The sequence below is a fragment of the Crocodylus siamensis genome, chromosome 1 (genome assembly GCF_052110815.1).
Source record: "Crocodylus siamensis isolate JL-2025a chromosome 1, ASM5211081v1, whole genome shotgun sequence".
NCBI classification, from domain to species: Eukaryota; Metazoa; Chordata; order Crocodylia; family Crocodylidae; genus Crocodylus; species Crocodylus siamensis.
In genome coordinates this window covers 245,809,840-245,837,328 of record NC_143395.1, presented here as the reverse complement: position 1 = coordinate 245,837,328, position 27,489 = coordinate 245,809,840, and the positions used below count along the sequence as shown (strand labels likewise).

Here is a 27,489-nt window from a genome sequence, read left to right as displayed (position 1 = left end):
TTTTAGGCATTTACTTGATTTCCCATTATAGCCTAAGGGCGAAATGTCAAAACTCATTGAAACAGTGAAACAGTTTTGACAACACAAAACAAGACAGTGCTTTGAAACAAAATGAAACAATGAAATGAAAAACTGTCCTTCTGAAATGGTGAAATGACGAAATGAAATGATGGTGTTCTGCACAGTCCTAGTAATTATCTAATAAGGAATAGCAACGCTCCATCATAGTATATGACTGTACATGAACAGTCAGTGGAAACTGCACAGTGAATTCTCTTAGCTTTAGTATATTTACTTTGGGCCAAATTTTATATAGTCATTGATAAAGCAAATATCTGATTGAAATCAATGGGGAATTTGCTCTATTAAGGATAGCAAAATTTAGTCTTATGACTGGAAATCCTCTTTCCTGCTTAACTTGAAATTACTGTCAATTTTGCCATTCTTCATCACGCACATATCCTCAAATTTACAGTTTTTCATTGAAGCAAACGTCCATTATGGAACACACAGAATGATAAAATATTGTTTTTCTTGTACTATGACCTATGGGCTTTTAGACCTATAACAATATGTATAACTATAGATACAGATATAGATAACTAACTTTTAACACCATAAATTGTTTGGATAACCTCAGTTTCTTACCTGGTAGGCCATGTTCTAGGGTTGGTTTTCATGCATTTTAAAGTATCTTATCCTTTAACCAAACTATACCTCTGCTCATTTTGTTTCTTTATGTAGGGTTGCAATATCGAGTACTGACAAGTTGGGACATTCTTGAATGAATTACCCAGTCTTTTGTACGCCTACGATTAACATTTAGGAGGATGGTTACATACAACTTTTATTTTATTTTAGTTTATTTTTCCACAGTATACCTCCCTCCTTCAGTTCATAGGATGGACATTGATCACAAGTGTTCCAATATTTCTTTTTGTGAACTTAAACCACTATGCCTCCCTTAGGCCTTCCTTGTTGAATACCATCAGAATACTGCATTTACTGTTGAATTATTAATTTCTGGATAGACTTTTATATGACACTCATCATTCTAATATATGAGCACTTACAAACATTGATTCATTTATTTTTGTAACATTCCTGTAAAACCAAGTAGTACTATTATTCTTAGTCCCTTTTTTTACAGAAGAAGCTCTGAAATACAGAATGGTGAAAGCCAGCATTATCAAAGTCCATCAGTGAATGCACAACGTAAGATGCTTAGGACCTGATTTTTCAGAGTATTTGTCTTCTTATATCATGTTTTATGTTAAAAGTACAAATACATTCTCTCCAGTGAGTTATGAACGCTCAACAGTTCTGCAAAGCAGGGAGTAAGTAATTCAAGTTTTGTACCGCTTTAATGATGTGACTGTTTACACTGCTGGTGGCATAATGTGCTTTAATGGCACATTCTTTACACTGTTGGTGGTGTATTGCACATTAAATGACTTTGGGACTCACCAAAATAAAATATGTCCAAGGTGTTTTAGTTTGCAGCTGCGGAGGGATGCACCAGGACCCCTGAAGCTCATGGGCTGTGAAGACAGCCTGTGCAGGCAGGATCTGCTGAAGGGAGGGGGTGGGAAACATGCTGAGCCTGATCTTTTTTTTTTCTCTCTCTGGAGCCTGCTTGCCTGCCTGAGTTGTGCAGGGGTCTGGTGCTTCCCTCTACAGCTGGGACTGCCCGGGCTGGGTGCCTGTAGGCAGGTGCTGCCTGGGTGGTGCCGCCGCAACAGAGGGAAGCACTGCCACCCCACAGCTCAGGGACCACTCAGCCTGCCAGCAGCTCACCCTTCCCACCCCACCGCCGGAGAGGCCAGCCCAACCCTTAGGCTATCCAAGCCATAGGGGTTTACTTTGCCCTAAATTGAAGTGGTGTTTTTAAAAACCCACCACTTCAATTTAGGGAAAATTAAACTGAAGTAAACCCCCGTGGCATGTACAAGCAGCCTTAGTTTCCACCAATGAGAAACCTAGTTCAGGTAATTTGATCAGCATCATCTAGGAATCCTGTGGCAGAAACAAGAATAAAACCCAGTTCTTCAGGACAGCATTCTGTTACCTTTACTACTACACTATCACTTCTCTTCATACAACTCCCTAGCTCAATCATTAGAAACCTTTCCAACAAGAAAGGAGCTAAGGGGCCTATACAACAAAGTGCATATACACATTTTTTTTAAGAGCCTATGGGAGTTAGGTGCTGAAATAAATTCTAATCTAAATTTATTTGGATGCTTACTTTCAATGGGTTCCTCTGAAAGTTTTAATCTAAAGCTTTACTCTATTTGCTCCCAAGGGAGAAACATCTAACAGCAGCATCAGTAATGGGAAAACACCAGGCAAAAATCAAACAAATTTCTAAAATGTAATGTAACTTGGAGAAGATGCACATAAAATCGTTGTTAATCTACAAATCACCAAACTGATCAGTAATTTGTACAGAAACTTCATGTCAGGAAGCACAGGGGCACAAATTGTGCCAGAATAATTATAGAAATAGTATAAAAGATCTTATTACTGTCCATTTTAAAATCTTAATGCCAGTAGCATAACAATGGGTGAGCAAGCTGGGCATGAGGATTGGTCATTGGATTGATCCCCCTGCCTAAGGGAGGAAGGAATGCCAGAATAGAGTTAGGGGGCCAATTACCCTCCCTTCCCTTGACCCTTCCTCCTCCCCTGTACTTGCCTTGCAAAGGCTTTTGCTCTGACAGCAGGGAGGGCAGTGACAATGCATGGTGCAGGAGAAGCGATTGCTCGGTTAGTGCTCAGAGCAGGCTATCCCTTTTTTGCCATTGAAAATTGGTGTTTAAATGGTAGCAACATTAAATGGAGGCAACAGGTCCTCCTACAGCAGTGAGCCTCCAGACACTACTTCTGTATTGCGTGCCACCAATACTCTAGGCCAGTTACACCTCTGCTTAATATGGACATGAAATACAGATAGAAGACCATTTTAGATTCATTTTAATGGATGTTTAGTTTTGTATTAAAATATATTCTAAACCTATTGTTCTAATAAAAGGGAGAATACATTTGTTGGTGTTTGATATAGTCCTTTAGTTTATGTCCTGCACGCAGTGTTCCAATCCGATGTACAGCCTCTACACAGTAATATGTACAAAATGCCCTCACTGCATCCAATTAGTTACTACTTAAAATTCCAATACCACTCATCTTTAACAATGTGTAACTAACATTTCTTCGTGGACCAGTGCTCTGGAACCTCTGTCTAAAATATGACATCCTTGTTTCTTTTGTGAATGTGTTGTTATTTCACACTCAAAGCAGACAGTGCAAAAAGCAACCAAGACATCAAAATAGCTGTATTCTACAGGGGTTGATGTTCCCCAAACTACATCTATTTCACATTTATATAAAATAGGATAAGTATCCACAGCGATAAATAGTTAACTGCAGTTTAAGTGCAACCAAGCAAGGCTTTGGAGTAACCCAAATATTATAGTTGCCTTGGTATGCAGGAATGAGAATCACATTTATTTGCTTTGCTTCGGGATATTTGTTCAAAAATACCCAAAATAGCCTAATGTTTGAGACTGCATAACTTGTTAACCCCAGAGACAGGGTGTTTCCACTGAGCAGAGATCACAGCCGTGAAGTTTTGGAAACTATTGTTTGTGATTTAGCCAGTCTAGAAATTGATAATGTATGGGATTTTAAGATATAATATTGTTAATCTAAATTTTATTAAGGTTTAGAATAATAAACTATTTTAAAAGGCATTTATTATCCTTTTCTGTATGTGCCTTTCTACCATCATCACAATAGTATGTGAGTACGTTATAACTGTACATTGAGAGAGAGGATTAATACCTGTCCCATAGCATTCAAAGTCTCTTATCCCCTCCCCCAAAGGGGGAAACCATGGACAGTTTTTTAAATAAATAACTAAATTTATAAACAAAGCTAAATGTTTGTGTTAAAAAAGTCAAAGAAGTGCACATTGGACTTGAAGTTCCTGTGGCGCTTTGTTCTCACAGTGTCTGCCTGGCTCCTGGGAAGACACTGTCTCCTGCACAGACAGGAAATTTTCTCCTTGTAGTAGAAAGTTCCACTGTGCAGGATAAGTTGAATTGTCAAAAATTATTCACAGCCCAGGGCTGCAGATGATCTTTCTAACATACTGGGCCTGGGCCACTAGGCACACTGAAGTTAAGGAACAAGGTCCTGAACTTGAACAGGTATATACTACTGAAAAATATGATTTCAAGAAAAGCTATTGTACATATTCAACACAAAGCATCAAACTTGACAATTTCTGCCTGGAGGCCAATCCCTATATGTTCACTGATATTAACCTTACCAATAATTTCAGCATAAAGTCTGTAAATTCTGATTGAACTAGGGTATATCTTTTAGAATTAAATTCAGCCTTGATTTAAAGGTTTCAAATAACATAGAATCTAACACATCCTAAAAAAATGCATATTGAGTAATAAGCTCTGTATTAAAGTCTGACCTCTCACAGTTAAATTAATTTAAAGGAATTTTTGGTTTAGAACACCTTGCTTCTTCAGCCTTGCCTCCCATGGTATCTTTTGTCACTACAGACAATATATTTAACCTCAATATGTAGATTATGGTTTTCAAAACCATGTCAATAATTAGGTTGGATTCCAAAATAGGGCTGCCAGCACAAGATTTTTTTTTTTTTAACTGACAAAAAATTTTTTTTTTTTACTGACACGTGTTTTTACTAATATATGTTTGACATAATGTAAATTTAAATCTTCTACCAGGTCATAGAAGTCAGGTTGGAAGGGAACTTATAGATCTTCAAGTCCAACCCCCTGCCAGGGCAGGAGAAAAAAACTGGGCTCAAATGATCCCAGCTAGGTAGGCATCAAGCCTCCTCTTAAAGACCCGCAGGGTAGGAGCCAGCACCACTTCCCTTGGAAGTTGGTTCCAGATCCTAGTCGCCCTAACTGTGAAGTAGTTCATACGGATGTCTAGTCTAAACCTACTCTCCAAGAACTTGTAGCCATTATTCCTTGTTATGCCAGGGGGCGCTAGGGGAAACAAGGTCTCACCCAAACCCTTCTGGTCCCCCCTAGTGAGTTTATAGACTGTCACCATGTCCCACCTCAGCCTTCTCTTGTGAAGGCTGAACAGGTTCAGGTCCCGCAGTCTCTCATTGTAGGGTCTGCCCTGTAGTCCCCGGATCATGCAGGTGACCCTCCTTTGGACCCTCTCACTGTTGTCCACATCTCTCCTGAAGTGGGGCACACAGAACTGGACACAGTACTCCAGCTGTGGCCTGACCAGTGTTGCATAGAGGGGGAGGATCACTTCCTTGTCCCTGCTAGAGATGAACCTGTGGATGCACGACAAGGTGCTGCAAGGCCCTAGTTAGAAGGGATGGGTTCAATGTAAGGATTTAATACCAAGTGTAGTAAAAAAGTTAGAAAGTTTGGTTATCAGTAAGAAATTTGCAATTAAAAAAATTCTTGGGTTGTTAAACCTGTCTGAATGCACCTGTGCTTCTACCCAAACACCACGCAATGCTGCCTTTCTGGCTAGGGACAGAAGTTATACATAAACCAGTTTAACTGATCAGAAACTGCTTTAAACCTGTAACAGAACAGAAGGTCAGTGCACATAGACCAGTTTCAAAATACCTGAAATTGGTTTAAGATAAACCTGGTTGAATGTAGTATCAGACTTAATAGATGTGGGTCAAATTGGTTTCTGAAACTTCTGTCCCAAATCCCTCCCTGGTTCAAGTTAAATCAGAGTCCCCAAGCATCCCAGCATGCTTTGCAGCCCTGGGCAGGGCTGTGCTGTCTGCTCCAGAGAGCAGGGCTGGCTTCCTAGCTGGAGTGGTGAGGGCTGGCTGACAAAGATGGGGAGGGGGGTGCAGCCCAGCTGGGGATGCTTGATTGTTTTTACAGATAACTTGATTGGCAGTTGGAGCTTGGCTGTTTCCACAGATAGCTCAAATTTATTTACAGACTTTATGGATGAGCATCTCTAGCCTCAATTTTTACTGACTGCCCAGAAATTTATGAATAGTTGGCAAACCTGTTCCAAACCTAAGCCATTATAAATACTGAAGTAAAACTATGATATAGCAAAATACAATTCCACTTGGGTATAATCTCAAAAAGTTTTCTTCTTAAAATTTCTAAAATTTCAAACAGTGTTTAAGTGTCAGGCACTCACACCAGATCAACAGGCTCCAAAGATCTTTTTGACAACAGCTGTGGATTGATGCATATGGCATATTCTCTATTGATGGTCAAACACCACCCAGCATTTGAACTCCTGCTTTTAAAATCTTCTGTTAAGTCCCTAACTTCAAGACCAGAAGTACAACAACTCTCTCTCAAAAAAAAATCAATCAATTAAAATACAAAATTATTTAAAAATAAACAACTCCAACAAAACAAAAGGTAAGGATGAACATCAACTGAAAAAAAATCCATCCCAATCTGGAAATTCTGGAGTGTGTGAGTAGGAGAAAGAATCCTGCCACAGTGAGATATTATTAAGAAGCAGGACTACAAGATAAATCAGTATTCTGTGATAGAGATACCATCCAGGCAGGGTTCTCATACCTGGAGAGTTAAGAAGGCAAAACACAAAATTGCAACAGGCAGCCAAAACACAAACAATCCACCACTAAAAAAGGTACTTTAAGTAAAACATAAGGCAGCAGTTCACAATGTATTCTAGCAGTGACCTAGTTCAGGTCTGTGGTGGGCTGGTGCTAGGTCCTGTCCACCACTGATTCTCCCTCTTGCCCTGCTGTTGTGTAGCATAGAAAAGCTCCCTGCCGCCACAAAGCTTTCTCTGCCCAAAACTGCCAAAGCTCAAACTCTGCAGACCAAATCCAATGGCTCCACAGGTCACAGACTGTGGGCCACAGGTTGCTGATCCTTTGAATAAGGGATGAAAACTAGTTCCCATAAAACCTAAAACAATCTTTTAGGCTAGGAACAGACATTACACATAAGCTGATTTAAGTGATCAGAAACTGGTTTAAACCTGTAACAGAACAGATGCTCAGTGCACATAAACCAGTATGAAAATGACTGAAATCTGTTTGAGATAAACCTGGTTAAATGTAGTATCAGACTTAACTGATTTGGCTCAAATCAGTGTATGCAACGTCTGTCCCAGACCCCTTGCTGTTTTAAGTTAAATCAGAGTTCCCCAGCATCCCAGCATGCTCCCTGGGCTGGGCAGGGCTCTCTGCTCCACAGCAGGGCTGGCCCCTTCCCTCTGCTCCTTGGCTGCTGCTCTGGCAGAGACTGCAGGCATACACCTGGCTTCTGCTCCCTGCCCCCCTCCCTCCCCTCTCCAATCTCTGCTAAGCAGGAATTCCCCCGTCCCTCACAAACACCTCTCAGCATTAGCTAGCAGGCCACATGCTGGCATTTCTGGAAAAAAATGGAATGTCTATCCACCTCCAAATTGGTTCAAACTCTGCAGGTTAGACTAACCTGAAAAGATTGAATCAACTGAGGCTCAGAATTTTTGAATGTCTGTCCTGAGCCCTGATGACCTATAGAAGAGTCTGCAAACCCCCATGACTTTAATCCTTTAGACCAATTAGAATAAGGAACAACCTCAAAAACCACAAAAGAGCAAGGGATCACATATTTTGTAAATAGATTCTTCATCATTGAGACCAAAAGCAGGATTCCTCCATAAGAGAGAAACAGACATTTTATAAATGAATTAACCTAGGACCATGTAGCTGCTAAGTATACAACTAAAATGGAAATTTCCTTCAGGCAAAAAGGAGAGTCCAGCTTCTCTTGAGCAGAATGGGCAGCTCTAATTTACATTACCCAGGCCACAGAATTATAAGGTATTTCAACACTGGATTTCAAGTGATGCCACTGTTGAAGGAACTAGTGTTCAAGGAATCAAGAAGTTGTGGTGGATTAAAGTTTTTGAAAAATTCACTAAAGTGGAGCCTCCACACTTGCATACTTCTTCTATACATTTGAAATGTATCATGCATAGAAAAATGCCTTCACTGAGCTGAGTATGTAAGTGCAGAGAGAAAGTTGTCAGGAAAATGATAGGGATTAGGAACCATTATTAAAATTGAGTCTAATGAGTCTGTGGCACCCTCATATGGATGCAAGATCTGGTACAGGGTAAATTATTCACTAGAACCTGAAGCATACTCATGATATGAGCTGAAGTCACTAGTTCCACACTACCAAGAATATTGTGAATGTCCACTTATGGAACTTGAATTCACAGAATATGAGTTGCTCAGATAAGGCTTTCATCAGCAATATCAAAATATGAATATCATGATAAAAATCTTTTTAATAGTGACCTTCAAAAAGGGCAATCCCTATATGAAACTTATGAGAACAGAGTGAAAAGAAACAGATTTGTCTTCCAATAATTTGCAAAAAGCTATCTAAACAGAGTTAGACAAAGTTTAATTTTCAAACTAGTCAAGCAAGTTCCATGTGGGCCTGCTTTACACAAGTCTTTTCATTTACGATAAAGTCATTCTGGCAGAGGATTTCTGAAAAAAATCAAACAGTATTAAACTAGATAATATTGTAAGTGTGATGTAGCCATGATGGTCCAGGAATTATGCAGGAAGTGATAACTTCTTAGGGTGATATTAACTGCGTAGAGGAGTTAGACAAGCTTATGAATCCAAAACATTTTTATCTGATCTTCTCTTGTCTTGGATTTAAAAGCTCTTCTAACTCTATTACACAGTTAGCCCAATAAAAAATATGACCCTAAGAAATCCTTACCTCTTTCATAATCTCTGGACCATCATGGCTGCAATATTACACTTACACTACCATAACATCAAAGATATCAAAATCCACTGCTTAGGCCCCGACACAGAATGTCTTGTATTAGAAAGCTTGTCTGTTTCTACTACACAGTTCGTTCAATAAAAGATAGCACCTTAAAAAATCTTTGCCTTAAATTATATGCTTGTCATATAATTGTTATATAATTATAATATATATATTATTATCATATAATTATTATTATCATATAATTGTTATATGCTTGTCAATGATAGGACTTGCAGAAAAGCAACAGCGAAGAAGGCTCAGCTTAACGCTCAGTTCTCAGCCAAGGTGATGCAACAACTTGGGGTGCTATGAGATCCTTTTAAGGGTGATGTAGAATATTAGCACTGCTGGGTGTTCAAACAACCACATAGGACTCACAAGATATACCCAGAGATTTCAAATAAGAGTCCATAGTGTCACAAAACCTGCAGAACTGTTGTTGTCTTTTTGAGTTCTTCGCAACAGAATTGCTCTATTATTTTTCTGTATTTAAAAATGAGTAAAAGATAAAAACTAGCATTTTGCACGGGGTGCCTTAAGTATAAAAAGGTTTAAAACCACTGATCTAATGACTATTGCAAGAGAATTGAGAACCATAATGATTTATGCCAGTATCAAGCTATCAGGATTACTGAACCTTTGTTTCTCCAAAACCCTCTGTAAGAAATACTACCCAAAATATGTACAGGATCCTTCTTCACATAATAGATGTATAAAGCACCCTTTTTTAGCACAGTCTCCTCCCACTTGCCATGACCACAAAACTACAGCTTATTTCTAAAGTTAACAGTAAAGACTTACTTCCACTGTACTCCACCAAAATAAAATTACCTTCTAAGATCTGCAAGGCATGAACAATGTCAGCTTTTATGTATACAAAGACACAATATTGATTAGGCATATGGAGACTGTAACAATACAACCAGTAACTAATTCTGGATATTGCTTATCATTATCATGCAGTGCTTTTAGTAACTTAGCACCAAGCCAGGAAATGAGTTAAAAACATGATCTCCCAAATACTGTAACCTTTTTTCCTCTATTCCTACTTTTTCTGCCATACACTGAAATATTTCATCTAGCTTAGACTGTTATCTCCTTGGTACAAGGACCATGTTAATTTTACCTAACAAGCACCACAAACACCACTGATGCATTAGAGTAAATAATGCTAATACTCATCTAATCCATTTGTATCGAACTGCTTCTTTCAGAATCAGACAATGGTTACAATTATATTTCAAGATTCAAGGAAGAGCAGCCTCACTGTGCTGTGCCAGATATTTAATAAAGAGTAACAGAAGTGTGTATATGAAAAGACCAGATGGTTCAATAGTCATCATGTATGACTATTGGGCATACATGTGTGCATGCAGAAGGGGAACAAAAAACCCACAGCACAAAAACCAGTGTCCATCTTTGACACAAAAGCCAGTCTCCAGATAAAGCCGTATTTTTCATTTTAAATATTTTTGCTCAGGGTTTATGTCTGGTTGGTATGGCGTTGGCTTAGTAAATGTCTGTTTTTCCATGTAGTTTAGCTTTTCTCTTGCACAAGCAGTCCCTTGACTAATTACTTACTGTAAGCTGTGCTAAACAGAAGGTTGCAGTATATTTTCAAGTTCAACGTTTGAAATCAGTCCCACAGCCTTAAAAAAACATAATTCTTTTATATGATATTCACTTTCTTCCTAAATGTTTCCTTTTCTTTTTTTGTCCAAACTAAACCTTAGTACTTCCATTCCAACTGAAGTGATTTAGTATTACTTTCCCCACCAGATGGCAGTAACTTCAACTTAATATATACCAGACTAGTTGCCACATGTGCAGCAAACAATGGCATTCTTTATGTTTAGGAGTTTCACAAAAGGGAATGGTTGGATTTCAACATGTAGAGCCATTCCAGATCCCAGCTATTAAATGACAAATTGGAGGATAACATTTTCTACTATGAGCTAAGTTTAACTATAGTCACTGTACTTGGCAAGATTCATTGCAGTTTATTTGTAATATATATCTTTTACTCTATGTGGTCTATTTTATATTGGAACTGATGTTCAGTGGTTATATTTTCCCCATCTCAATACTTATCTTGAAATAACTTCCAGTCTTACACAATTTTCAAGCTGATTTAATAATCTTTTTTCTTTAGCTTTTGCAAATAATTAAAAATGCTATTTAATATTTTAACAAAATTATGTCTTGTCCTTGATACCTGCTTTAGATTTTCTTCAACCTGTCACAAAACACATCAGCAACAAAACTTCAATCCTACGGAAAAAAACTTGAAAGAATAATGGAAATGTCTTTTGGTGGACAGAACTTGTCAAACATATACAGTAGCTGCTCCGGCTTCTGGTACATTGATTTACCTTAAGCATGCATACAATTGTGTATCAGACATTAAAGTTAAGTTATTAGAATGGCTGTTCCTGTTCGTTGATGTTATATAGTGTATATGATATATCAAGCATATATAACTGCATATTGTATTAGTACATACATATATAAAAGTATATTATATAGTCAAATATGCATGAATACAAATAGATTATGTATAAAATATAGTTTCAGTTGGTAGGGTCAGAACGGACCTGAGCGGATCATCGAGTCCAACCCCCTGCCATGGCGGGAAAGAGTACTGGGGTCGGACGACCCTGGCAAGGTATTCATCTAGCCTCCTCTTAAAGACCCCCAGGGTAGGAGCCAGCACCACTTCTCTTGGAAGTTGGTTCCAGACGCTAGCTGCCCTAACTGTGCAGTAACAACTCCTGATGTCTAATCTGAATTTACCCTCTGCCAGCTCGTGACTGTTATTCCTAGTCACTCCTGGCAGTGCTTGGGGGAAAAGGGACTTCTCCAATGCCTGCTGGTCCCCCCTGACTAGTTTGTAGCAGGCCACTAGATCCCCCCTCAGTCTTCTCTTGTGGAGGCTGAACAGGTTCAGGTCCCTTAGCCTCTCCTCGTAGGGTAGGCCCTGCTGCCCCCCTGATCATGTGAGTGGCCCTCCTCTGGACCCTCTCCATGTTGTCCACATCCCTCCTGAAGTGCAGCGCCCAGAACTGGACACAGTACTCCAGCTGCAGCCTGACCAGTGCCGCATAGAGGGGCAGGATCACCTCCTTGGACCTGCTTGAGATGCATCTGTGGATGCATGACAAGGTATGGTTGGCCTTTCTGACTGCATCCCCACACTGCCAGCCCATGTTCATCTTGGCATCGATGATGACTCCAAGATCCTTTTCTGCCTCTGCACTGACGAGAAAGGAGTTCCCCAGCCTGTAGGTATGGTGCTGATTCTTCCTCCCCAGGTGCATTGCCTTGCACTTGTCAGTGTTGAAACGCATCCTGTTCTCATCCGCTCACCCCTGTAACCTGTCTAGGTCTGATTGCAGCCTATTCCTCCCTTCTAGTGTACCCACATCCCCCCACATATTAGTGTCATCTGCAGATTTGAACAGGGTGCTTTTTACCCCCTCATCCAAGTTGCTGATGAAGATGTTGAACAGTGCGGGCCTGAGGACAGAGCCCTGGGGGACCCCACTGCCCACATTCCTCCAGGTCGAAAACGACCTGTCCACCACCACGCTCTGGGTGAGGCCCACCAGCTAATTGGTGACCCATCTGACTGTGTAGGCATCGACACCACAATCTCCTAATTTTTTAATTAGAATGGGGTGAGGGACTGTGTCGAAGGCCTTACTAAAGTCCAGAAAGACTATGTCCTGCATCTAAGGATTTTGTGACCTGGTCATAGAGGGCCACCAGGTTGGCCTGACAGGACCTGCCTCTAATGAACCCGTGTTGGTTGCCCCTAAGCAAAATTTCCCTTGCTGGCCCCTCGCAGACATGCTGCAGGATAATTCTCTCAAAAAGCTTATCCAGGACCAAGGTAAAACTAACTGACCTATAGTTTCCTGGGTCCTTCTTCCTCCCTTTTTTGAAAATGGGAACGACACTGGCCCTTTTCTAGTCTTCCGGCACAATGCCAGAGCACCATGAGTGCTTGTAAAGTTGTGCCAGGGGTCCTGCAATGACCTCTACTAATTCCCTCAGCACTCTGGGGTGAAGATTGTCTGGACCTGCTGATTTAAATACGTCCAGTCCCTCCAGAAGTTCCCTGACTCTGACCCTAGGCCTGTGTGTGCCTCCCCTGGGGCCTATGAGGGTCCTGGTGGGGGGAATGACCTGGTCCCTGCTAAGAAAAATGGAGGCAAAGAGATTGTTAAATAGGTTAGCTTTGCTGTCTGGTGTGACAGCTAGATTTCCTAGCATGCCCTGCAGAGGCCACACGTTACCTGGTACCTTTTTTTTACCCCCTATGTATTTAAAAAAGGACTTCTTGTTGTCCTTTTTATATATATTATATGAAGTTGTTTATGAAGTACTATATAGTCCAACTGCTAGAATGCTTTAATTCAACTACTAACTCATCAGCAAACAGATAGCAGTTGTAGGTTTTATTTAGGTGAAAGGAATACATGATTAAAAATCACAGCAAAACTTCTGTTCAAGAAGGGAAGAAATTACAGGGAACATAAAATAGATTCAATTATTAAATGGCTTGAGTACATCATTTGTGGGCCAAATCCAGGAGCACTGCTGAGAAGTCAACTTTTTCCTGACTCTATACACACCAAATCCCAAAAATGAGGCAATGTCACCACCTTAAGGTTGCCTTGAGAGCACACTCCAAGGAATTTAGACTGTCTGCACTGGGTATACTTATCATTATATGCTCAGTGCCACCCTATGGCAATTTATATTGTCTTATTCCTGAGATTTGGCACATATGGAGTAGGAGTAAATAACTAGGACAGGCATCTCAGTGATACTCTAAGGATTGACACCTTATTTTCAATTTTAAATATATCTAGATGAATAACTAGATTTAAACTTATTTATAGCCTTGTTACATGGTAATTATGGGTGGCTCCTGAAACTCTTAACATCTGAACTGTGCACACATTAACACCTGAAACTAGTTTTAAGCACTTAGGGCATGTGTAGATGAAACAAGGGGCATGTGTGCATGACACTTTAAAGCAGGTTATATTCTTTTGCACCACTTCAGTGGTCTTGGTGTTTGCATGTGTCAGCAGCATATTGTGTATTAATTCCAGCCACTGTAGCACATTCGGCAGCATAATGCATCGTAAATGACTTTGGAGTTCAGCAAACTGAAACACTCTGAGGAGTTTTAGTTTGCTGCCCTACAGCCATAGAGCAAAGCACTAGGCTCAGGGGATGTGCAGGGAGCCCATGTAGGCAGCCTGGCAGTAGCCCAGGAAGGCAAGCTTCACCAAAGGAAAAAAAAAGCATCAAACCTGATCTCCACCCCCCAGAGCCTGCCTGTCTGCCTGAGCTTCATGGGGAACTGGTTCTTTCCTCTGCTGCTGCTGCCCAAGCCAGGTGCCTGTGGGTGGTTGCTGCCGGGGGGGGGGGGGCACAACACTTCTGCAGAGGGAAGCACCAGCCCTCACTCCCCACCACAGCCCAGGGACTGCTCTGCTCACCAGCAGCTTGCCCTCCCCTCCCCCACCACCAGAGAGACAGGTAAAACACGGGTGTACATGACACAGGGGTTTACTTCATCCTAAATTGAAGCAGTGTTTTTAAAACCCAGCACTTCAATTTAGGTCCCCTGTTTTGTCTACACATGCCCCTCAGCAACTTAAAGTTATGCCAATCCAGGGCAGGATTATCTCTGATCTGTGTTACCCAGCTTCTGATGCACTTAAGGTATAGCCACTCTAGGCTACACCTTAGTATGAACATCCTACCAACCCACCCCCACCCTCGTTGGCCTAGATTGGGCCCACTGCTCCTCCTGCCTTCCCCTGCACCCAGGATCCCTGCTCCCTACCCCTCCTCCCCCATTTACTTGTGGCTGTCCATGCTGTCTGTCCCAGAGGGAACTCCAAGGGACAAGAGGGGAACCATGGGAGCATGGGGGAATCCCAGAATGGGGGTAGGGGGAGGATTATTACCTTTCAGTCTTCCTGGACCCTACTGGTCTGAATATGTGACTCCTCCAAACTTGTGCTAGCACTAATACGGATCAATATTTGTGCAGCTCACCATGTGATGTAAAACAAGGCCCTTAGAGTGTTTAGTATCTAGTAGCTATGTTTTAAAGCTATACTCTCTGCTGTAGTGTTCATATCTTCAACAGCAATACATAGCTCGTGTATATCCCCATAAATAAATACTGTTATTTATATTCATTTTATTTTGTCTTAACTGCCTTGTCCACATTTTAAAACTTGTGAGGTTTGTTTTTCATTTGATGTAAATGCAAGTCCCATTTATAACAAGCATATGACCAAAAGGCCTATGCCAGAGATGAACAATTCTTGTATGTTACATACATAAATAATTTAAAAAATAAAAGATTGATTTGTTTTAGACAAGTTTGACAAAAAGAAATGTTAAGAAGATCTCTGCTTTATACAAAATTCAAACTCAATTCCTTCTAAAGTGTCAAGGAAAACAAGAAAACTTTATATAGCATGCCTTATTTTTAATATATAAACCATTTCTCTAGAGAAAATTTGCAATAATGAAGGAAACTCTTACGGACTCAAAACTGATATTATGTATTAATAATGGTAGAATATATTTTCCCCCAAAATAGTAACAAAAACCCTGGAGATTTTATATACTATTATCACATAGCTTCTGCTTGCTGTCCACTTCTTAAAGTGAACACTAGCATTTGCTACTCTTGGGCAAGAGACTAGATAAGTTTTACCAATGGCAGTCTAGTCATTGTGGGGATAAATGTCATCTGATGGTTGACACCAGAGCTGTCAATATTTAGGAATATGACTTCACTAATAGATCCAGTCATAGCACTAGACTATTCCTTGCTGTAGATCTACTTATTTTAAAAAGTGTATAGAAATCTTGCTAAAAGTCTAATCAATATTTAAAGGAAGGAGGAGTTTAAACCCTTTTCTAGAAGTACTAATATCTCACAATGATCAAGTGGTTTATTTTATCAATCTTCTCTTCTCCAGAGTAAAGGAGCTCAGTTCCCTCAGACTCTCATCAGTCCCCTAGCCATTTTCATTGCCCTCCACTGGACTCTCCCAATTTGTCCACATGCTTTCTGTAGTGGGGGGGCACAGAAATGGACACAGTACTCCAGGTGTGGCCTCACCAGCACAGAATAGAGGGGATAGTCATTTCCCTCAATCTGCTGGCAATGTTTCTACTAATGCAGCCTAGTATGCCATTAGATTCCTTATCAAATCTTCTTACAGGATTCTACATTCTACATGGTAGGAGGACCTGCAGAGTGCTACAAGGACACCCTGAAAGCATACCTTAAGAAGGATTGCGTCAACCCTACAAATTGGGAACTGCTGGCTGATAACAGGTTCCAATGGCGCTGCATCATACATCAAGCCGCAGCCTACCTTGAAGAGAACCATCTTACTCAGGAAGCCAAGAAATGGCAAAGGAGGAAGTAAAGGACACAACATCCTGGCCAACAGTTGTACTTCCCCCAAGGTACCTCTTGCCATATCTGTGGAAACACTTGCAGAGCACAGATTGCAATCCTCAGCCACCTTAAAACTCATCAGTAATTCCTCCCTCCCCCCAGCAGACATCATCCTTGTATCAAGGGATAGCCGATGACATTCTAACTGCTCAGAATTGTTGTGCAAGCTGTTAAGAACTTTACAGATTATTCTTTGGGTACCTACAGAACGAAGTCATTTATGACATTCGAAAGAAGAGAGAACAAATTATGGTTGAACAGAATAGCGATACTGTAAATGTTGGAGCTACTTACATTCAGGATACTCAAAGCAATTACAAACTTACACAATAAGGCTGCTGGCAGATGTGGGGAAAAAACCAAAAAACAGTACTTTACTAGAAAAAGCAAAACGTTAGTTTGACCTGGCTCTGTAGCATTTGTATAGATTGTGCGCTTCAGTAAGGATTTTTGGTGCTTTTATCTCAAGCTGATACAATCAGCTACTAAATAAAAGTGCCCAAAGAAGCTCCACTGAAGTATTTAATTTATACAGACATTGGGGAATCTGGGTCAAACTAACACGATGTCTCTTCTGGGCATGTGCTGCCCTCTTTGCAGAGGTGCACTGAGTTTAAAGTAAAGCACCGTAATTGGGTTTTTTTTATGTCTGTAAGCAGCCTAAATGGAGAAGTATAATATGAATCACTCTTGAAGACAGAGATGTTTCCAATTCTGAAGTTAATTTACATACTAGAGATAGCACAAAATAAAAAAATAAATCAAAATCAGGAAACATTCACAAATAGTTTTACAAAAAAAAACCTTTCCTTTTTATTTCAAAATGTAGACATATGCAATGTAGACATTGCTCATATAAGCACTTCTCCTCCCATATTGATTTCTCCTAAAACACAAAGAATTCCTAAATATTATCTTATTGTGTGTGTGTATATATATATATATATTATTTAAAGCCTAGAGCCTTCACTAAGTACTGTACAAATTTTCTGTATCCGGTAACAGGCCTGGGCTACTGTTTTATTCAATGACCTGTAAGTAAATTACAAAAAATAATATCCAAAAATATATGTGCACAGTCCCACTGAATACAATGACAGTATTTCTACTGAGTTCAGTTGAAGCAGGATTTTTCTACATCAACCTGTATCACATCCTGCCAGTTCTGAATAACGTCAACCAGTAAAATAAGTGCAACAAAAATCAAATTCACATAAAAAAACCACATTTAAAAATGGGCAGAGCTTTCCATAATTCCTGTTTACAGAAAAAATCTGCTGTCATAGTCATTTTACTTTTGGATTATGATGGCTTTCAATTAAAATTTTAATTAAAGTCTTCAAGACTTACCCTTAAATTGTGAAACAATAAAAGCAATCTTTTCACAAAAGTTGGAATGTCAGCCAATTTCTGAAAAAAAAAATCAGTGCATCAAAAAAGGGTTTAAGACTAACTTGTTCATATAATTTCATCCAGTTAGTTTTAAATTACCTCATTTACTTGCATACCACATGCACCTTCCCCCCAAAATCTGCCCTCCAAAACTGGAGTTTTGTCTTAAGCAGGGAAACTGATTTTTCTCCACAGGAACAGAAGCATGGAGAAACAGAAGCATTACGACACTGTGCTCCAATGGTTGCAAAATGGCTACAGATTCTCTGCTGTCCAGCAGGCAGAAGAGGCTGAGTCCAATGTTAAGCCTCCTGGGACAAGTCTACACATGCCATTAAGGCTCAGCAATATACTGCAGAGCTTACTGCTGAGCCTTAATGGCATGTATAGATCCTCCCCAAGAGCCTTAACACCTATTGCTTATTGCTCCACAGTTTACTGCTCCTGGGAAGCTCCCAGGCATGCTGTTTAGACATGTGCCATACCATAGTACACTGAGTTGGGCCACAACAGCCTCACCTGGCAGAGGGCCTGGAGGGGGAGAGGGATGTCAGGCTGCCAGCCCGGGGCTACTTCAACCCTACTCAGTGTGCTTTAGAGGGGCTGGCTGGGGCATGAAGATGCTTCAGTGTGGGGCTAGCCACCCAGCTTCCACACTGAAGTACCCTCATGCCCCAGCCAGCCAGCCAACAATACACATACATTGCTGCACATGAAAAAAGTTGTGCAGCAGAGTGATACTTATATTTACAAGTACTGCCTTGCTGCAGAGTTTATTTGGTTCACACACCCTAGTAGGGGTGCATGTGTACATGCTGAGATATTTACTCCACTGTTAATTAGTCAACTGCATCATAAATATCTCCTGTAGATGTGCCCTCGCAGCTACAGAGAAACCTGCAGTAGCTATTTCACGTGCACACTACAGCTTGTGCTTGAAGCAGTAGTTGAGGTGACTCAGGGAAGTGAGATGCTGCATGCAGTCTGTACTCTCTTAGGTCTGGAAAAGACATTGCATAAACCAGTTTCAGCAAAATCAGTTAAGTCGGATGGTACATTCAACCAGATTTATCTCAAACTGGTTTTGGCCATTTTCAGACTGGTATATGTGCACTGAATGTCTGTTCTGTTACAGGTTTAAACCAGTTTCTGATCACTTAAATCGCTTTATGTGTAATGTCTGTCCCTAGCCTTAACAAGGATTGCACTATGGAAACAGCACTTTACACTTCATTATTTACAAGAATTTATATAAAAAACTATTTTCTGTTCCTGTCTTGCTACACCAGGAAGTTTCTGCTGCCTTACCTACAGTCTCCTGGGATGCCATACTTCTTGGACGCTATGGCTGCTGAGAGACGTGGGGAAAAAAGGGGCTTTACAGGAAGAGGCAGCGCATTAGTTTGGCCTAGCTCTGCAGCATCTGTATAGATTACGTGCTTCAGCAGGGCTTTTTGATGCTTTTACCTGATAGCTGATTGGGCAAACCGGGTGAAACTAACGTGATGCCTCTTCTGAGCATGCACTGAGGTTGGCACAGGGACTTACTGAACTTAAAGTAAAGCACCCAGTTTTTTGGGTTTTTTCTTATGTCTGTAAGCACTCTGTTTCCAGGAGGACTTATTCGATGCCATGACTTTGGAAAATTCTTTTATTTTACATTCTCCCTTCCAGAAACAAAGTGAGTGTCTTTTTTGAACATTGTGAAGTATATGTGAAAATGCCATAGCTCCTTTTAAAAAAAACCTTAAAAGTATATCCCATAATTAGAAAAATACTGGAGAAAAAGTAGGAAAAAAATTTGTTTCAGCTTAGAAGTCCTGAACATTTAACAAAGAATTATTAGATATCAGTAAGTCAAGGAACCTTTGGAACCAATTATTGACACTATTTCTCAGGTAGCTATCACTCAACCTTATAAAGAAACTTGACCTTACAAGATGTATATTTACATATTTGCGGCTACTTTGTATGATTATTACAGCTATATTTCAAGGTTTGGTATTATAGGGCATTTTGTAAAATGTCCTTGCTATTATGTAAAGAAGAATCAGCAATTATATATTTACACAAAATTATCAGCTAACGCATGTCATGATATGAAGCCTTGTTCTCTCCATTTTTAAAAAAAAATTCATGCACAAACTAGAAAGCACAAAGGATGAGTAATATTTTTTCTCTAGTAAAAAGAAAAACTATGAAATCTACAATGTGGACACAGCTTTTAAGAGAATAGTGCATTCTGAAGTGTCTTGAAACAACTAATCTGTTAGCCTTCAGTTTATACAGCTTGGCAGTTTACCTGTACTCTAGTGCACATTAGGTTTCGATAGAACGAATAAATTACACTGCAGTCGTCCTGAAGTTACAATGTAATTGCAATGTGATTATATTCACTGATATATTTAACTACCTCTTCATATAACTTATACATAGTAATTTGTATAAAGATATGCTTTGTTTTTTGTGAAACTTACATGTACCAGCATATAAAAATTAATTTCAGCGTAAATTCAGCTTGGTTAGCATGTCTGGGCAGACAGACAGCAGCAGAAGTATTTCAGTTAAATGGTTAATCTTTAACTGTAGGATTCTGTATTAGGCAAAATATAACAGATATATGACCATAAAAATTGTAGTATAACATTAACTTAGCAATTTAAGGAGTAATAAGTCAGTCAATCTTATAGATAACCTTTGAGTTATTTGGTGCAGGAATAGCTACTTTATAATTAAACTGGAAACTTATCTCCATTATTAAACCTTATTTTAGCATTTGGAACCAATTTTAATTATAGGCCACGAAAAATATAATAGTTTGAATTTTTTATTCCCTCATATTTTTCTCACATCCATTTAGCTTAATAATGGTTTGTTTGGTCTTCTTAAATTTAACACATAATGAAATAATGTATAACAAAAATAAAGTTGTACTGATGAATAAAAGTGTAGGTAATATTCATTTTTAATTAAATTAAAGGTCGTGTGAAATGTGTGATAAGAATAATTGACGGTAGTTTAAAATGTAAACTACAATCCTGGAAAAAAGTGTACAAATTCTCAATTTCTGCAATGAACAGTTCTAATTGAAGTGTTTGTGTCAATAGATCTTAGAGGACAAAGTTAAATATAGGCACAATTATTTTCAAGACATAATACTGTCTTTAAATTTTTCATTTCCTTGCTATTATGTTTCTTGAGTGATGTGATAGGTAAGTAAACTATCATTACACTCAACAACCATAAATGGCTTTTTTAAATGACTTTTTCTTTTGTCTGTTTTTGACAGTTCAATTAGTGTTAATTACAAGTAAGAAGCATAACCATAATGTAATTATATTAGAACGAAAGTGTAACTATTATGTAATTATAATCACTGTATTATTATGCATAACCATGGTACGTATACTGTCTTTGGAACAGAGGGCAGGAAAGGACTTCTTGGGTCATTGAGAACAGTCCCCTGCTCTAACCAGCAACCACCTCACAATCTCTTACATAAAATTATCAAACCCTATCATGAAATCAGTGAAGTGCTTTACTGTTACTGTCATTGGCTGATGGTTAGAAACCTTTTCTCCACTTTCCTGCTTATATTTATAAATGACTAGTTTATACCCTTATATTTTTTGGCCAACATTATCTATTAACTTCAAAAGCTCTTCTTAGTTCTTCACTCTCTTTTTTAGAATCATATTCTCTTCAGCCTTCATTTTGCAAGCCTATTTTTTTTAGCTTCTTCTCATTTAATAAGCTACACATTCCCTTGACCATCTTAGGAGCCCTTATTTGTACCCATTCCATTTTGAGTTTGTTATCTTTTAACATATACAATCAGAATTGTATACAATTTTCCACATGAGTTCATATCAATGGTTTGTAGAATTAAATTAATATTTTCCTATCTCAGTTGGAAACATCTCACTTGGCACATCCTAGGATTGCATTTACCTTGTTCACTACTTTATCACATTAGTAGCTCATAGTCACCATGACCAGGTATAGACATGATACTTATAAGTGATCAGAAACCAGTCTATACCCATAACAGAACAGAAGTTTGGCACACACAAACTGGTTTAAAAATGGCAGAACCTTATCTGAGAGATGTCCTCCACCTCCTCCCCACCCCAACCAAGTGTGAAAGTTTGTTCTGTTCACTACCAATCTAAACATCGCCAATTATAGAAAACCACATAACTTTGATTTCACCTCAGGTTTTTTTGAATGTCTGTACCTAGCCAGTATGATAAAGTATTACACCCTATCCTTAGTAATTTCTACCTAGTGAAATTCCATTACACAGGAGTTGTTGGTGTTAGTCTTCCAATACCCGATATTGCATTTTGAACTTTTGTATTTTGTGCTATTTCTATTCTTCCATTTCTTTCTGTACGATATTCGGATCCTTATTTGTATTAACAATGCCTCCTACCTTTATGTAATGGTCATGCCCATCTGATTGTCTGTTTAAAACAATAAATAGAAATTAATTTCCCTTGGAAAACAAGAAAAAATAAGTGATGATGCACCGCTGTGGCTGGGAGCCCTGTCAGCTAGTGGAGCTCCTAGCCACAGGGGAGACCCAGCTACATGTGCAAATTAAAGCTTGATTGCAACCAACTATAAAGTTAATACATATTTTCCAAGTCTAACTTTATAGCTGGTTGGAGCTATTTATTGTGAGATAACTACTTTGCATGTGTAGCTGGTGTTAAGGCAATTGCACAATTAACAAATTAATTGCACAATATCTTTAATGTATAGGGTGGGGCCTGATGATCAGAAAGGTTTTTTTTTTTAGCTATCCTATATTGTGAGATAAAAATTGAGATCATGGTAGATATTGAAAACAAATGAGATTATGATGTTTGCTAAGGTACAAAGACGGAGCTAAATCACTGAGTTTTGACCAAACTTTTCAAAAAGCATAACAGTATATGGGAGCTAAATATAGAAAAGATAGTGACAAAGAAACTGCTTTAATGTTTTGGGTGGACCCATCTCTATAAAAGCAGGGCTAGGACAACCATAAGCAAAGAACTTGGAGCAGAAAAAGAAAATTAATTAAGCTACATGTGCAGCTGCAGGATTTAATCACATCTGCCTTTGCTAATGCAAAACTTTTAAATTTTACCTTGGAAGGAATAAATTAAATCATAGAGAGATCAATGTCATTGTCCTATTTTCCAAACAAACTAAAACAGTTAAAATGTGATTCAGCACCTGGAAGTACCATTTAAAATCCAACCATACTGTTTTTTCACATTGTACAGCAACATTTCATTAGGTGATTGAGACATAAAATTTATTGGCTCACTAAGGAAGCCTATTACCTATCCAATCTATAAACATAGACAAAAAAGTCCCTTTCTATGTTTTTCATATATGTACTCATTATAGCTCATTTTACCTACTTCGGTGAATACATTTAGACAACTACCCCAATGAATGAAAGAATTTTGGGTAGGTGTTCACCATAACCATTAGCAACCATAAAGTGGGCACATCTGTACGTTCATTAATGCACCTTTGCTACTGTGCATTAAGTTTACTGCCTCTAATATGAGGTATTAGATAAAGGTGCAGTAGTTGTGCTAATGTGCAGTAGGCAAAGTAAACTTTTATTTGTGATGCTTAATGAGCAGTAGACTAATTCTACGGTGCTTTAGCAGATTAGCATGTTTTTTTCTGTGATGCGCTAATGTGCAGTAAAACAGTCCACTGCACATTAAGGAGTCTTATGTAGACACACATGGTAAATAGCATCTACTCTACAGAAGCGATAAGCAATCAGTATATTATTAGATATAGTTCAAAGGCTGCAGTTTTGAAATATCAGCTTAACTGGGCTGTTAGGCTTTAGTCCTGATAATTCAAAGAGTTGGCAGCAACAATTCTGCACAAATCTCATCATGATGTTGATGGGAGGCTGTGTCAGAAATTCATGTAGCCAAAAAGTCAGTTTCCTGAAACACAGTCCTGTAAAGATAGGAGTCCCAGAGAAATCACCTTATTTTGCTGATTAACAGACTGCATTGTTAACCAAAAATAAAAAAAAGAGAAAAAGTTAAAATTTGTCCTTGCCTTTTACTTTATGAATGAAAATAAATCTGAGGGAAATAGATTTTCTATTAAAAAAGGATTACCAAGTACCAGTCAATTATTAGGATTCTTCTGGCATTTGAACACAAAACCAAAGATCCCAATCAGAGCAGGATTAGTGACTTCATACGTACATACTCATGGGATTTTAATTTCACATTTAGTTTACATGTTGATAGAACGCAAGTCAGCACATGACCTGCTAAACCAAAAATCTGAAGTTATGATTTTGAAATATTTTCCATATTCCCAATTCTCTTTTAGAAAATTCCATTTTTGGACTACGGTTCCAATAAATGTGCTACGGACAATGGCATTTATTAGCAACATCTGTTGACCTTTTCCACAATTATTCATTCCTCTTTGAAACACCTGCTTTATGTTCATGTTCCACTACTTATGGTGTACACAAATATAATTTACAGTTAAGGACTGTATGGAATTAACAGTGGTTGGTGTGGGATTTTACTTCTCCAAATTTCAGCCGCCTCATGTTTGTCCATATTAAGGTGGCAGTTTTTTCCATGAGGAGCATAGGGGAATTAAAAGGCTTTAAGAATAATTTCCTGTGAATAACTTAAACTTTATGGAATTTTTAAAAGCTACTAAATATAAGAGACAATTCCCTACCACAAAGGATAACAATAAACTGCAGTGGAATCATCAGTTGTGCAGGATAGGCTCAACCACAAAACAGTTTCATCAGAATGACTCTGAGAACTCCTTCTCACTGGACTAAAAAGTCTCACACCACATAGGTTTGTTCCTCTAAAATGAGACCTCCAAAATTGGGGTCCATATCTTAAGTAGGGAAGCGAATTTTCTGCCTGGAACATAGGCACCCCACTTTGCTTCTGCCTTGTAGAGCAGGAATCAGTGGTGTTTCTATTTAGGCAGCTCACTCGATGGGTCATTATTCTTCACAGGTATTAATGACCATCTCTCCTTTTCAGTGATCAAACTAACCTTTCTTCTGACAACTTTGAGCAGCTGCTGCTGGTCTTTATTCTCTTATTTTACAGCACTATAGACTAGGTTTTAGCTCTTTTCAAAATCATAGGTCTACCCATGGAGACCAGTCTTCAGCAGCAGCTAATGTTACAGCTTCTGTTTGAACAAGAAAGGGAAAGTGAGCTGAAGGATAGGTTCTGTGCCTGGTCTATGAAGCCATAACTATGGAAAAAAAACAAAACTTTTTTTCTTCATTGACAGTGGATGCCAGGGAGAGTAATGAACAGGTGAAAAATCACTTTAGATATACTCAAATCAATGCTCTCCTGCTAAAGTATCCACTCCAGCCACTGTCAGTGACAGTACACTGGGCTAGATGAACCACTGGTCTACTATGGGATTTCGTATGTTTTTGTTCTGCCTTGCTAAAAAGGTGTGTGTCATATTTAGGGACATGTGGTATGTGAGAATTTCTTCTTTCAGAAAAAGAAAACAAATGAGAAACTATAGCAACTCTATACAAAGCATATGCAGTCAGCACCAAGATCAACAGTCCTTCCAACTTGCTTTAAATCATCAGTGTCCTTTCCCAGCACGCCAGCAAATGGAATGAAGCAGCAGCTCCTCAAATGGTGAGGAAAAAAGATTGTTTACTTAAGAAAACATTCCATGTCACAGACTATTTTCATGCTGATACAGCTGTAACCAGGAAGTTAAAAACATATAATTGTGGTCCTTGCAACATTAATGTAGAAAGGTCTAAAAATTAAGGTGCCTAGGTTCTTGAAAATCATGGTTTAAGGATTTACATTCTTGGCTTTGAAATTATATGGAAAAGACCATGGCCTTCAAGTTGTCGGCTTCTAGAGTACAAGGAGCTGCTCTAGAAGGGTTGTATTTTTCTTCTATATTTTTGTACGATAGAAGTCTTTTCTGACAATAGATAATAACTGGAGATCTCCCAGCTGTTCAAGCATATTTGGTATTGAAATCAATTCAATATGAGAGCATGTATGTATGGTTGTTGCTTATGACTGTTGGAGGCTTGTAAAGTGATAGTATGACAACTGTACACCAAATTCCTTACATTTTCCTAAGTTACATTATTTTCCATCCCAGCAAAGACTAAATATTGCCAAGATACCAAAATAAGAAGAAAAAATTCCTGTAGTACTTTAATAAATGTTCCTTCTGGTTAGCAATCAAGGAGTTAGTGATTGCGGTTCTGCATCTATTATTTATAGTAACAGGTGATAGGGCTGTGCAAAGCTTCGGTCCCTGATTCCAGTCGGCAGAGATTTGCCTGTATTTGGTGGCCAAATCTGTGAATCCAAATCAAATCAGAAGACCCTTTAATCTCTCTGAATTGAATCAGAACCCTCCAAATTGATTCACAGGGATTTGGAAAGATTTGGCAATTCAGATATAAACACAGCCTTAAATGTCTTTTCTACATACCTTAAGGTAGCAGGCAGCTCATGAGTGCTACTATGCTGGGGTGCATGGAGTATCCCACAGGAGTGTGGGGGGCTTCCCAGCACATGTGGCAGCAGAGCTGGAAGTGGACTAGAAGCACTTCTGGTCCACTTCTGGGTCTGCTTGGGAGCACATACCCCGCCCCCCCCCCCGAAACCCTTTCGCCCGGCAACTGGTTCCTCCTGGGTCTGGGGGTGCATCCAGGGTCATCCCATGGCCTATCGCTGAGCTGAGGGGTGCAGGGGGCCCCCCGTGCACTCCCCGGCAGACCCTGAAGTGGACCAAGAATACCTCCGGACCACTTCCGGGTTCACAACCAAGCACCTGGATGCTTCATCTGCCCTACCATTACAGCATTCACAAGCCATGCTGGTACCTCATGGTATGTAGAAAAAAAAATTAAAGCTGTGTCCAAATCGCTGAGTCTCTGAATCAGCATCGAATCTTCAGATTTCGATTAGGCTGAATTGAATCAGGGACAGTGATCTGAATCAACTAATCGAATCACTATCCCTGATTCAGGCTGAATCCAAATCAAGTAGGGCCTGCTTTGCACCTAATGGGTAGGAAGAAAATAAATTTTAAGACTTGGAGTACATTTTCACAAACCTGGAGACCAGAAGATAATGTCTACTTGGTAGCAAGTTGCAGGTTTGAGAGAAGATTCTTCAAAACAAGAGGGATATCAATTTTTTTTTAGGGATCCAGGATAATCGGTGTCAAATTAAGCAAGGTCATGTATTCTGCCACATATATATTATCTAACCTCTAGCAGCTATTTCAAAACCAAATACAAATCTGAAACAGTATCTAATGCAAAAAAACCAAACAAATAGGGCTTACTGCCAATAGCTAACCACATTTATGAGACTGATCAGTTTTGAGAAAACACACTGGAGGCTGTCATCCCCATTTTACAGACTGCTAGTCTCTGATGACTGTCTGATGATTGGTGTGTTCCAAGTCCCCACTCAAATAGGCTACAAGTGAGACTGAAGAGTCCTTATCTTAGAAAAAAAACAGAAAATGTAATCCTGGAGAAAGAGCCCAAGTAATGGCCATCTCTTGGGTCCATCTTTAATATCCCAGTCCAATGCTAGTGACTTTATCACTCCTTGTACCTAAGGGCATCCCAATTCTTGTTATAATTTTCTTACATCATATTATTCTGAGATTGTAAACAAAAAAAGTGTGTTAAACAACACTGCAATGACCAGTGGGCAACTGGGGCAT

General features: G+C 39.2%; 1 long non-coding RNA gene across 2 annotated transcripts in view; it reads right to left on the bottom strand.

The window, feature by feature from the left end:
• Positions 1-27,489, bottom strand: part of LOC149874335 (uncharacterized) — a 496,867-nt gene that overhangs the window by 339,649 nt on the left and 129,729 nt on the right. For both annotated transcript variants that reach the window (XR_016443822.1, XR_016443819.1), the window contains exon 4: positions 17,683-17,742. This is a non-coding gene — a long non-coding RNA (uncharacterized LOC149874335). The remainder of the gene's footprint in view (positions 1-17,682; positions 17,743-27,489) is intronic.